Source organism: Phyllobates terribilis, unplaced genomic scaffold (assembly GCF_046119375.1).
Source record: "Phyllobates terribilis strain yellow unplaced genomic scaffold, ASM4611937v1 Scaffold_94__1_contigs__length_6153435, whole genome shotgun sequence".
NCBI classification, from domain to species: Eukaryota; Metazoa; Chordata; class Amphibia; order Anura; family Dendrobatidae; genus Phyllobates; species Phyllobates terribilis.
The window spans coordinates 583,110-597,165 of NW_027362854.1; the positions used below are offsets into that span (position 1 = coordinate 583,110).

The 14,056-nt window shown below is 44.4% G+C and overlaps 2 non-coding genes across 2 annotated transcripts; both read left to right on the forward strand.

The window, feature by feature from the left end:
• The first annotated feature begins 119 nt into the window (after nt 1-119).
• LOC141198484 (U2 spliceosomal RNA) lies at nt 120-310 on the forward strand. Its single transcript, XR_012270433.1, has one exon. It is a non-coding gene; the product is annotated as a U2 spliceosomal RNA (small nuclear RNA).
• Nucleotides 311-8,835: 8,525 nt separating this feature from the next.
• Nucleotides 8,836-9,033, forward strand: LOC141197957 (U2 spliceosomal RNA). Its single transcript, XR_012269961.1, has one exon. It is a non-coding gene; the product is annotated as a U2 spliceosomal RNA (small nuclear RNA).
• Nucleotides 9,034-14,056: the final 5,023 nt, after the last annotated feature.

Consider the following 14,056-nt stretch of genomic DNA (forward strand, 5'->3'; position numbering starts at 1 on the left):
CATGTAAGGGATCTAGAGGTTGACAACATGTCTTCTTAACGGGAGTCCAGGAGCTCATCTCCACAAATGGACTTTTCAGGATCCTTGGGTGGCTCCGTAGTTTGAAACCAATTCTGGTTATCGCTTCTCGGCCTTTTGGCTAAGATCAAGTGTAGTATCTGTTCTTTTCAGTTTAATATCTGATACGTCCCCTATCTGGGGACCATATATTAAATGGATTTTTAGAACAGGGAGATGGAAAAAGAGCTTGCTCTGTCCACTCCACGCATTGACCTGGTATTGCAGTATCTCCAGGACCGGTGCACCCTTTCTTTAATGCAGTTTCTAAAATCAGAAAGAATTGAATTCAATGTTTTTTGTTCATTTTGCTTGTTTGTCAGATTTTGGGATGGACTCTTTGGCTTTGCTTTTCTTCTCCTCATTGGATTTTTCATGTTCAAAGTTGCAGAAGCCAGATTACAAGCTCATTTTGGTTCAACTTCAGCAACTGTGCATTGCATTGCCATGTAATGTGATGCAATGCTATCTTTCTAGCTCTCCCTTTTTACTTCCTTTTGGATAAACAGACATATTAGGCAAGCATTTTGGAGCTTTCACCTAAATAACTACAGGTGGTGAGATAAGCTGCACAATATAATTGACCTTTCAGTATATTGTTGCACCCACACCATCTATTTAGCAAATGCCCTTGTTATCAACAGCAGCCTTTTAAACTCACCTGAGCTAACAGGTATGTGCACTGGTTACTCTGCTGCGCTTAAAATTTCTTTTTTGGTTTGCTACAATGCCTTTTCTGAAACGTTGTCTCCTTCTGCTGGAACACTGACTTCTTTCATTTAATGCCTGCAGACTATAAAAGAGAACCCAACCCAAAAAGTTTGGTTGATTAGTCTGTGGCATTCTGTTAAACTGTTGCTTATGGCGGTCTCTGTGAGCTTCTCAGCGACATTCAGCCAGCCAGGTATCCTGCCTGCAGTAGATGGAATGTGGCAATGGAACGCTGGCTGCGCGTGTCATAATAGGCTCTGAGCCTTTATATACCTGTGCACAGCAGCAGCCACCTTCAGTCTGCTGCTGGACAGCCAGCAGCAGCAGCAGCAGGAGAGGTATGTAATCAGGAGCCCTCCTGCTAAGGGTAGACAGCTGCTCGTTCCACCCCACCCCCCGCCTTAATTGGTTCTCCTCCCTTCCAACGGTGTTGAGGCGGGTGGGAACAGCAGGGGGTGAAGGTGCTGTGTTTAAAGAGGTGGAGTTATGCAGATCTAAAACGCGTGGATTGCAGCAGCAGCAAGCCGAAAAGTGCAGGCATGTAAGGGATCTAGAGGTTGACAACATGTCTTCTTAACGGGAGTCCAGGAGCTCATCTCCACAAATGGACTTTTCAGGATCCTTGGGTGGCTCCGTAGTTTGAAACCAATTCTGGTTATCGCTTCTCGGCCTTTTGGCAAGATCAGTGGTGGTTTTCTGCTGCTGGTGTTGTTTGGAGGGCAGTTGTGACTGGGGTTCCCCCTTGTGGGGCCCTAGTGTGCGATTGAGCGGCGATTGTGTTTATCTGCTGTAAAAATGGTGGAGAAAACACGTGGATTAGAGGACTCGGTCCGTCTGAAGGTGGCTGCAGGTCATGAAGGAGAAATCGGTTTGGACCAAGTTTGCGTTGATGTCTTGAAGAACATTAATGGCTTGAAGGTAACGGATGTATTGGCACTGCAGGATTTTCAGAAACAAGGAATTTATGATATCACTTTTGTTTCTTTGAGTATTTGCCAGAGAGTCTACATGGAGTTGGTACGAATGAAGGAAGAAAAGGAATTGAAATGCCTAGAGTTTATTGCACTGGAACCTCTGTTCCAGCAGACATATAAGTATGTGGTTGTGCACATGTATAACCCTAAAGTTCCGGATGAGACTGTTTCCAATTTTTTAGCTCGGTATTGTAGTGAGGTTAAATTTTTGGGAAGAATGAAGAACAAATACAATTATCTAAATGGCAAGAGGAGATATGTTGTAAAACTGAGACCGGATGATAGAGCTATTGGGGGTGCCAAGAGCATTCCTGCACAGTTTTCTATCGGAGGAGAAAGGGGATTTTGTTTTTATAATGGACAGATGGAATATTGTAGGAAGTGTCATGAGTTTGGACATGTTCAGAAAGATTGTCCAGTGCAAGGTGATGTTTGTAGAGGTTGTGGGAAATCTGGGCATGTTGCAAGTGGTTGCCCAATGAATAAGGTGTGTGATTTGTGTGGACATGCAGATCACCTTGCAAGGAAATGTAGATTGTGGGCTCAGATTCCTAGGTCACAGGTGGACGCTGAAGAGAGGCAGAAGAAGACTCGGCAGGAAAGTGGGGAGGAGGGCGAAGGCTCAGACTCAGAGGGGGAAAGCCAAAAACAAGATGGTGGTAGGGGAAGAGACCATGCGGTGCCCAAGATGGAGGAAAAGGGGCGGAGCCAGAAGAAAGTTGGTTTGAGGGAGGGGCTGGAAGTAATAAACAAAGTAGCTGATGTGCATGGCCCGGGTGATGGGATGGATTTGTCTAATATGGCGGAGTCAGTGAATCCTGTTTTGGGAAGAGATGGGGGTGAGGAAATGGAGGTTTTGGAGGAGGAGGATTCTGATTCGGATGGAACTATAACCCCTCAGCAGCGTGATAGGGTTAACAGTGATTGGAGTGAAAATGAGGAGGAAGATGATGGCAAGGAGGAGAGTTATGCCTCCGTGATTAAAAGAAGTAAGGTGGAGGGGTGTTGGTCTGGGGGGCAGGAAGATCCAGTCTCCCTAAGACCAGGTTATTCTAACAGGGACTCGAGTTCTGAGTCGCCTGATATACGTAGAAAAGTGGGTGGCAGGAGTGGGTTTTCTCCTGGTTCATGATGGATCGGGTATGGTGGAGATTTTTTCCTGTTGTTATGATGGCGTTGTGTGTTGCTTCTCTGAATGTACGAGGGATTGGTTCTGCTTGTAGGAGAGCAGGGATACTGGAGTACATTGAGAGTGTGAATGCAGATATTGTCTGTCTGCAGGAATGTGTAATTAAATCTGCCCCGCATGAGAGTGAGTGGAATAAGGGGCAATCTTTTTGGTCCCCATGCTCAGAAAACAGGAATGAAGGGGTGGGCATTTTACTGTGTAATTCCAGTCTAAAGGTTTTAGAGTTTAAAGTAATCATACCTGGGAGATGTTTGTTTTTATTAGTGGATTTTTTAGGTCAGCGGGTACGGGTTTTTAATGTTTATGCCCCTGCTGATAAACAAGCAAGAGTTGGGTTTTTGGAGTCTCTAAAGTTGTTTTTACCAGGCAGAGACTTCACTATAGTGGCTGGAGATTTTAATTGTGTCAGATCCGCAAAAGATCGTAAGAGCTCTACGGAAGGTAGGACTGATGTTACGTCTAATATTTTAAATCAGATTGTGCAGGATTTACGCTACACGGATGCTGGTCTGATGGTTGGGCCAAGTGATAAGTTCACATACATATCAGATAGTGGACGTAGTGTTTCCCGAATTGACTATGTTTTTATGTCTGAAGGGATTAAGGTGGCCAAGTGCAACCACGTGATGACGACTTTTTCTGACCACAAGATGATAGTGGTAGATCTGTGTATAGCTGAGTCCCTGGCTTTTGGAAAGGGACTCTGGAAGCTGAACGTAAGCCTGCTGGAAGAGGAGAGTGTTAAGGTTGGTTTTAATAAAGTGTTTTTGTCTTGTGTGTCTGAACAGCACCTTTTTAAAGATTTGCTAGAGTGGTGGGACTGGGCTAAGGAGAAATTTGCATGTTATTTTAAAGGGGTGTGTTTTAGGAGAGCGAAAGCCAAAAGGGATCATGATGCTGCTGTTATTTCAAAATTGGAAGTACTCCATAAGTTTAAGAGAGCGGGGATGGAGGTGGATAAAGAGATTGCAGATTTGAAGGACGAACTGAAGAAGATACTTATTGAAAAAGGGAAGACTATTATGTTTAAGGCAAAAATAAAGCACATGGAGGAAAATGAGCAATGTTCGAGATACTTTTTTAAAAAATGTTTTAAACCTAAAGGGGTTTTTAAGTCTGTTTTTTCTCCTGCAGGGGAGGTGTCTGGGGATGAGATGATTGGCAGTATTCTTTCCTTTTATGAAACACTCTTCTCTAACGATAGTAGAGCCAGTGATGCGGAAATTAATGATTATTGCAAAGTATTAACTAATAATATTCCTGAGGAGAAAATTGGGTTTTTAAGTGAGGAGGTTGGGAAAGATGAAATTAGACGGGCAGTGGATGGCTTGGCGAAAGGCAAGACGCCAGGCTGTGATGGTCTTCCTGCTGAATTTTATGTTAGATTTTGGGATATTATAGGTGTGGAGTTTTCCCGGGTGGTGCAATATGGTTTTACTCATGGGATTTTATCGGTTTCTATGCGTAGGGGGATTGTTACGCTGATTCATAAGAAAGGGGACATGAGGGATATTAAAAATTGGAGGCCCATAACATTGTTAAACAGTGATTACAAAATTATTTCTAAAATTGTGGCTGGTAGACTGGCAGATGTGATAGGTGATATGGTGGGGGAGTATCAGGCATGTGCAGTGCCTGGTAGGAAAATCTCAGATAATTTGCTGCTTCTAAGAGACTTAATTTATCAGGCTAATTTGAATATGAATGCTCTTTTGTTACAGTCGGTGGACCTGGAGAAAGCCTTTGATAAAATATCACATAGATTTTTGTTCTCTGCTGTAAGTCACCTTGGTGTTCCGGATAAATTATTGATGGTCATTAAGAGTTTTTATTGTGGGGTCAGTAGCCAGATTTTAGTTAATGGGCATGTGAGTTCCAGTTTTAATATTTTATCGGGAGTTAGGCAGGGTTGTCCCCTGTCACCAATTCTTTTTATCTGTGTGGTGGAGGCCCTTTTAAAAAGTGTGCAAGTTGACAAGTGTGTGGCTGGTGTTTTTATTCCTGGGGGATCCGGGGGTCCAGTCAAGTCTTTAAGTTATATGGATGATATTGTTTTTACTTGTGGTTCACAGGCGGATCTCAATAGAGTGAATTTGCACGTCAGGATTTTTTGTTGTGTGGCTGGTATGGCGGTGAATTGGGGAAAGTGCCAGCTTTGTAACTTTGGGAGGCAGGTTGAGGTTAACGTGGCAGGAGTGGAGAGTAGGGAGGAAATTGAGGTTCTTGGTGTCATCTTTGAGAAGGAACTGAAAGGGAAAAGCAGCCTGAAGATTCTAGAAGACAAAATGGATCAGAAGTTGAACTTTTGGAAACTAAGGAACCTGTCGCTGAGAGGGAATGTGCTGGTAATCAAGTCTGTGATTCTCCCGCTTCTGCTGTACACTGCTTTGATTTTCCCACCTGCTGTGCTTTGGACAAAGAGAGTGACAAGGAAACTGTTTGTGTTTTTTTGGGGATCCAAAATGGAGAAACTAAGAAGAGGAATGGTTATGTGTTCTGTGGAAAATGGGGGTTGTGATTTTCCTAACATTGACTTATTTTTAAGAATGCATTATTTTTTGAACATTTATAAATTATCCCAGTGCAATAACAGGACTGCGGACATGTGCAAATATTTAGCAGGACGGCTTTTCCAGAAATGGAGCTGGTGTGAGAAGGATTTAAGAAAACCAGTTTCGTTTGTGATACCGTTTTTTTATGTGGTGCTTAGGTCCTTCTATGCAGGGCCGGCCTTTGGGGCGTGCCAGCTGTGCAACTGCACAGGGCGCCTCAAACTTGAGAGTGAAGGGGGGCGCTGCGCTGGCTCCCTCCCCGTCGGTATTTTTCTTATGGAAGAGCAGAGAGGGAGCGCCCAGCGTTTCTTCTGTGCTCAGGCGCCGGCGCCCCCTCTCTGCTCTGAAATGTCCGGCCGGGACCCGGGCGCGCTGCACTCTCTCCTCCTCACACACAGGGGCGGAACTACCGCCCGTGCAGCCGGTTCATTGAACGGGGGCCCCGAGGGAGAGGGGGCCCCTTCAGCCTCCAGCAGGGCCGCCATCAGGGCATGACTGCCCTGACTCCAGTATGGGGCCCGGCCGGTAGGGGCCCCCTTGGGGGCCCCCCTCTTGTGTGTCTCTCTCCTCATGGGGCCCCCGGCCCCATGCTAAGCGCCGGGGCCGGAACATCTCTGTCATGATTTCTCTGACTTCCGGTCATGTGACGGCACCGTCACATGACCGGAAGTCAGGAGAACCTGGTGTCATCGATTTGGACGAGGATTCTGCAGGGATCGCATGGGGGTAAGTATAACAAGTTTTTTTTTTTTTTTAAATACAATTTACTAGGAGTGGGGGGAATGGGAGGTGCACATGTGGGGGAGGGGAATGAGAGAGGTGCACATGTGGGGGAGGGGGATGAGAGAGGTGCACATGTGGGGGAGGGGGATGAGAGGTGTGCACATGTGGGGGAGGGGGATGAGAGAGGTGCACATGTGGGGGAGGGGGATGAGAGAGGTGCACATGTGGGGGAGGGGGATGAGAGATGTGCACATGGGGGGGATGAGAGAGGTGCACATGTGGGGGAGGGGGATGAGAGAGGTGCACATGTGGGGGAGGGGGATGAGAGAGGTGCACATGTGGGGGAGTGGGATGAGAGAGGTGCACATGTGGGGGAGGGGGATGAGAGAGGTGCACATGTGGGGGAGGGGGATGAGAGATGTGCACATGGGGGGGATGAGAGAGGTGCACATGTGGGGGAGGGGGATGAGAGAGGTGCACATGTGGGGGAGGGGGATGAGAGAGGTGCACATGTGGGGGAGTGGGATGAGAGAGGTGCACATGTGGGGGAGGGGGATGAGAGAGGGGCACATGTGGGGGAGGGGGATGAGAGATGTGCACATGGGGGGGTGAGAGCTGCACATGGGGGAATTGGGAGAAAATGAGCTGCACATGGGGGAATTGGGAGTAGGGGGATAATGAGCTGCACATAATGAATGTGGGGTGGGGGACAGTAAATGATGATGGGGTGGGGAGAGCAGGACATGATATAATGAATTGGGGCAGGGGGTGCATGTAAATAATGAATGCGGGGAGCAGGAAGTATAGAGTAGGGGGCGTTGCGGATGCAGGAGTGTAACTGGTAACAAATTGGCGGAAAGAGTAGAGGTTCTAATTAAATTATATATTAAGTGCCTATTTACAGTTAATGGGGGCACCGTGGTGGATTACAATTTATATTTGGAATGGTAGGTTGTATAATAACTAACCATATATTGATGGTGGATACACGTCTGTATTCAGCTGCGTAATGTAGAAGTTGGGGAATGTGCTCTAGATAACTGTGTTATTTTATGCAGAGACGAGTCCTGGCTGGAAGACGTAATGGCGGTCTGTGCTGGATGAAGGAGAAAAGCGTAGCTGAAGGACTTCACCTAGAGACGTCACCAGTGAGTCAGTGTATTACATGTACACTTACACTATATACTATGTACCGGGCTCCTGTGTATAATGTCACTGGTGATCACTGTATTACCTGTACACTGACACTATATACAGAGCTCCTGTGTATAATGTCACTGATGATCACTGTATTACCTGTACACTGACACTATATACAGAGCTCCTGTGTATAATGTCACTGGTGATCACTAGATTACCTGGACACTTACATTATACATACCATGTATAGAGCTCCCGTGCATAATGACACTTATGGTAATATTAGTAATGTGGTGGTAATATTAGTAATGTGGTGGTAATATGTGGTCTGGTCATGGTGTGGCAGTTTTTCCCCCTTCTGTGTGGTATTATTCGGTCACTATGTTGTGGTAATATGTGGTCTGGTCATGGTGTGGCAGTATTCCCTGTATGTGGTATTATTGGTCATTTTTAAAAAAAAATGTATATGACACATTCCCTTAAAGAAAACTAAATAAAAATATATCTAAAAAGAGTATTGGATATTTTAAGAAAATTTTAATAGGTTAGAGTAGGGCCCTGCCAGAAGAGTCTACCTTATCGTGGTGGCGGCTTTAAAACTTTTCAACTTTTGTTGCTTGTTATTACTTGATCATTTGATTAATAAAAAATGCACTTGTTGTTTTCACCTACATGAGTTTAATTTTTTTTCTTTGGGGGGGGGCGCCAAGAGGGATTTCGCACAGGGCGCCATATACCCTAAGGCCGGCCCTGCTTCTATGATCAAAATGGGATAAGCTCCATGGTTAGACCGGACAAAAAACTGATTGTCTCAGGTATTAAGAAGAAGGAGATGTTATGTGATGTGCCGTTTTGTAATAATGCACAGTCTGGACAGGTGTGGAAGCTTTTTTTCATGCGTGGAATCAGCAACAGACAGAAGGATGTAACCTGGATGGCGTTGCATGGATGCTTGCCAACAAGGGCTTTTTTGAATGACCGGGGGATAAAGGTTCAAGAACTATGTCCTAGGGAAGGTTGCAATAAGGTGGAAACAATACAGCATATTTTTTGGGACTGTTTTTTTGCTAAAAAAGTTTTTACCTTGTTGTCACGTATGTTTGTTGCTTTAGTTGGTTTTCATTGTTTCGATTTTGAAAGGATTTTAATAGGTCAAGATTTTAAGTACTCGCAAAGGAAGCGGGCAAGCTGGATTATTTTTGTCATATATAAAGAGGTTTTATGGGACGTTCGGAATTTGGTGATTTTTAAAAAGATTGTTTTTTCCCCCATGGAATGCAGAAAGATTTTTCTTGCTAGACTGTTTTATGCCTATTTATTGGATAAAAAGAAATATGGTGAGACAGCAGCAGAAGCACTCTGGAACTTTTCACATTGGACTTCATACAGTAAGTAACAGTTAATTGCAGGGTTGTGTTTTTTGGGATTTTGTTTTTGTTTTTCCGAATGATGATTTGAGAACCCGTTATGTGAATATGCGCTATGATGCATAAATTAATGTGGGTCTTAATCTGAGGAAAAAAAAAAAAAAAAATCTGTTCTTATCAGTTTAATATCTGATACGTCCCCTATCTGGGGACCATATATTAAATGGATTTTTAGAACAGGGAGATGGAAAAAGAGCTTGCTCTGTCCACTCCACGCATTGACCTGGTATTGCAGTATCTCCAGGACCGGTGCACCCCTTCTTTAATGCAGTTTCTAAAATCAGAAAGAATTGAATTCAATGTTTTTTGTTCATTTTGCTTGTTTGTCGGATTTTGGGATGGACTCTTTGGCTTTGCTTTTCTTCTCCTCATTGGATTTTTCATGTTCAAAGTTGCAGAAGCCAGATTACAAGCTCATTTTGGTTCAACTTCAGCAACTGTGCATTGCATTGCCATGTAATGTGATGCAATGCTATCTTTCTAGCTCTCCCTTTTTACTTCCTTTTGGATAAACAGACATATTAGGCAAGCATTTTGGAGCTTTCACCTAAATAACTACAGGTGGTGAGATAAGCTGCACAATATAATTGACCTTTCAGTATATTGTTGCACACACACCATCTATTTAGCAAATGCCCTTGTTATCAACAGCAGCCTTTTAAACTCACCTGAGCTAACAGGTATGTGCGCTGGTTACTCTGCTGCGCTTAAAATTTCTTTTTTGGTTTGCTACAATGCCTTTTCTGAAACGTTGTCTCCTTCTGCTGGAACACTGACTTCTTTCATTTAATGCCTGCAGACTATAAAAGAGAACCCAACCCAAAAAGTTTGGTTGATTAGTCTGTGGCATTCTGTTAAACTGTTGCTTATGGCGGTCTCTGTGAGCTTCTCAGCGACATTCAGCCAGCCAGGTATCCTGCCTGCAGTAGATGGAATGTGGCAATGGAACGCTGGCTGCGCGTGTCATAATAGGCTCTGAGCCTTTATATACCTGTGCACAGCAGCAGCCACCTTCAGTCTGCTGCTGGACAGCCAGCAGCAGCAGCAGCAGGAGAGGTATGTAATCAGGAGCCCTCCTGCTAAGGGTAGACAGCTGCTCGTTCCACCCCACCCCCCGCCTTAATTGGTTCTCCTCCCTTCCAACGGTGTTGAGGCGGGTGGGAACAGCAGGGGGTGAAGGTGCTGTGTTTAAAGAGGTGGAGTTATGCAGATCTAAAACGCGTGGATTGCAGCAGCAGCAAGCCGAAAAGTGCAGGCATGTAAGGGATCTAGAGGTTGACAACATGTCTTCTTAACGGGAGTCCAGGAGCTCATCTCCACAAATGGACTTTTCAGGATCCTTGGGTGGCTCCGTAGTTTGAAACCAATTCTGGTTATCGCTTCTCGGCCTTTTGGCAAGATCAGTGGTGGTTTTCTGCTGCTGGTGTTGTTTGGAGGGCAGTTGTGACTGGGGTTCCCCCTTGTGGGGCCCTAGTGTGCGATTGAGCGGCGATTGTGTTTATCTGCTGTAAAAATGGTGGAGAAAACACGTGGATTAGAGGACTCGGTCCGTCTGAAGGTGGCTGCAGGTCATGAAGGAGAAATCGGTTTGGACCAAGTTTGCGTTGATGTCTTGAAGAACATTAATGGCTTGAAGGTAACGGATGTATTGGCACTGCAGGATTTTCAGAAACAAGGAATTTATGATATCACTTTTGTTTCTTTGAGTATTTGCCAGAGAGTCTACATGGAGTTGGTACGAATGAAGGAAGAAAAGGAATTGAAATGCCTAGAGTTTATTGCACTGGAACCTCTGTTCCAGCAGACATATAAGTATGTGGTTGTGCACATGTATAACCCTAAAGTTCCGGATGAGACTGTTTCCAATTTTTTAGCTCGGTATTGTAGTGAGGTTAAATTTTTGGGAAGAATGAAGAACAAATACAATTATCTAAATGGCAAGAGGAGATATGTTGTAAAACTGAGACCGGATGATAGAGCTATTGGGGGTGCCAAGAGCATTCCTGCACAGTTTTCTATCGGAGGAGAAAGGGGATTTTGTTTTTATAATGGACAGATGGAATATTGTAGGAAGTGTCATGAGTTTGGACATGTTCAGAAAGATTGTCCAGTGCAAGGTGATGTTTGTAGAGGTTGTGGGAAATCTGGGCATGTTGCAAGTGGTTGCCCAATGAATAAGGTGTGTGATTTGTGTGGACATGCAGATCACCTTGCAAGGAAATGTAGATTGTGGGCTCAGATTCCTAGGTCACAGGTGGACGCTGAAGAGAGGCAGAAGAAGACTCGGCAGGAAAGTGGGGAGGAGGGCGAAGGCTCAGACTCAGAGGGGGAAAGCCAAAAACAAGATGGTGGTAGGGGAAGAGACCATGCGGTGCCCAAGATGGAGGAAAAGGGGCGGAGCCAGAAGAAAGTTGGTTTGAGGGAGGGGCTGGAAGTAATAAACAAAGTAGCTGATGTGCATGGCCCGGGTGATGGGATGGATTTGTCTAATATGGCGGAGTCAGTGAATCCTGTTTTGGGAAGAGATGGGGGTGAGGAAATGGAGGTTTTGGAGGAGGAGGATTCTGATTCGGATGGAACTATAACCCCTCAGCAGCGTGATAGGGTTAACAGTGATTGGAGTGAAAATGAGGAGGAAGATGATGGCAAGGAGGAGAGTTATGCCTCCGTGATTAAAAGAAGTAAGGTGGAGGGGTGTTGGTCTGGGGGGCAGGAAGATCCAGTCTCCCTAAGACCAGGTTATTCTAACAGGGACTCGAGTTCTGAGTCGCCTGATATACGTAGAAAAGTGGGTGGCAGGAGTGGGTTTTCTCCTGGTTCATGATGGATCGGGTATGGTGGAGATTTTTTCCTGTTGTTATGATGGCGTTGTGTGTTGCTTCTCTGAATGTATGAGGGATTGGTTCTGCTTGTAGGAGAGCAGGGATACTGGAGTACATTGAGAGTGTGAATGCAGATATTGTCTGTCTGCAGGAATGTGTAATTAAATCTGCCCCGCATGAGAGTGAGTGGAATAAGGGGCAATCTTTTTGGTCCCCATGCTCAGAAAACAGGAATGAAGGGGTGGGCATTTTACTGTGTAATTCCAGTCTAAAGGTTTTAGAGTTTAAAGTAATCATACCTGGGAGATGTTTGTTTTTATTAGTGGATTTTTTAGGTCAGCGGGTACGGGTTTTTAATGTTTATGCCCCTGCTGATAAACAAGCAAGAGTTGGGTTTTTGGAGTCTCTAAAGTTGTTTTTACCAGGCAGAGACTTCACTATAGTGGCTGGAGATTTTAATTGTGTCAGATCCGCAAAAGATCGTAAGAGCTCTACGGAAGGTAGGACTGATGTTACGTCTAATATTTTAAATCAGATTGTGCAGGATTTACGCTACACGGATGCTGGTCTGATGGTTGGGCCAAGTGATAAGTTCACATACATATCAGATAGTGGACGTAGTGTTTCCCGAATTGACTATGTTTTTATGTCTGAAGGGATTAAGGTGGCCAAGTGCAACCACGTGATGACGACTTTTTCTGACCACAAGATGATAGTGGTAGATCTGTGTATAGCTGAGTCCCTGGCTTTTGGAAAGGGACTCTGGAAGCTGAACGTAAGCCTGCTGGAAGAGGAGAGTGTTAAGGTTGGTTTTAATAAAGTGTTTTTGTCTTGTGTGTCTGAACAGCACCTTTTTAAAGATTTGCTAGAGTGGTGGGACTGGGCTAAGGAGAAATTTGCATGTTATTTTAAAGGGGTGTGTTTTAGGAGAGCGAAAGCCAAAAGGGATCATGATGCTGCTGTTATTTCAAAATTGGAAGTACTCCATAAGTTTAAGAGAGCGGGGATGGAGGTGGATAAAGAGATTGCAGATTTGAAGGACGAACTGAAGAAGATACTTATTGAAAAAGGGAAGACTATTATGTTTAAGGCAAAAATAAAGCACATGGAGGAAAATGAGCAATGTTCGAGATACTTTTTTAAAAAATGTTTTAAACCTAAAGGGGTTTTTAAGTCTGTTTTTTCTCCTGCAGGGGAGGTATCTGGGGATGAGATGATTGGCAGTATTCTTTCCTTTTATGAAACACTCTTCTCTAACGATAGTAGAGCCAGTGATGCGGAAATTAATGATTATTGCAAAGTATTAACTAATAATATTCCTGAGGAGAAAATTGGGTTTTTAAGTGAGGAGGTTGGGAAAGATGAAATTAGACGGGCAGTGGATGGCTTGGCGAAAGGCAAGACGCCAGGCTGTGATGGTCTTCCTGCTGAATTTTATGTTAGATTTTGGGATATTATAGGTGTGGAGTTTTCCCGGGTGGTGCAATATGGTTTTACTCATGGGAGTTTATCGGTTTCTATGCGTAGGGGGATTGTTACGCTGATTCATAAGAAAGGGGACATGAGGGATATTAAAAATTGGAGGCCCATAACATTGTTAAACAGTGATTACAAAATTATTTCTAAAATTGTGGCTGGTAGACTGGCAGATGTGATAGGTGATATGGTGGGGGAGTATCAGGCATGTGCAGTGCCTGGTAGGAAAATTTCAGATAATTTGCTGCTTCTAAGAGACTTAATTTATCAGGCTAATTTGAATATGAATGCTCTTTTGTTACAGTCGGTGGACCTGGAGAAAGCCTTTGATAAAATATCACATAGATTTTTGTTCTCTGCTTTAAGTCACCTTGGTGTTCCGGATAAATTATTGATGGTCATTAAGAGTTTTTATTGTGGGGTCAGTAGCCAGATTTTAGTTAATGGGCATGTGAGTTCCAGTTTTAATATTTTATCGGGAGTTAGGCAGGGTTGTCCCCTGTCACCAATTCTTTTTATCTGTGTGGTGGAGGCCCTTTTAAAAAGTGTGCAAGTTGACAAGTGTGTGGCTGGTGTTTTTATTCCTGGGGGATCCGGGGGTCCAGTCAAGTCTTTAAGTTATATGGATGATATTGTTTTTACTTGTGGTTCACAGGCGGATCTCAATAGAGTGAATTTGCACGTAAGGATTTTTTGTTGTGTGGCTGGTATGGCGGTGAATTGGGGAAAGTGCCAGCTTTGTAACTTTGGGAGGCAGGTTGAGGTTAACGTGGCAGGAGTGGAGAGTAGGGAGGAAATTGAGGTTCTTGGTGTCATCTTTGAGAAGGAACTGAAAGGGAAAAGCAGCCTGAAGATTCTAGAAGACAAAATGGATCAGAAGTTGAACTTTTGGAAACTAAGGAACCTGTCGCTGAGAGGGAAAGTGCTGGTAATCAAGTCTGTGATTCTCCCGCTTCTGCTGTACACTGCTTTGATTTTCCCACCT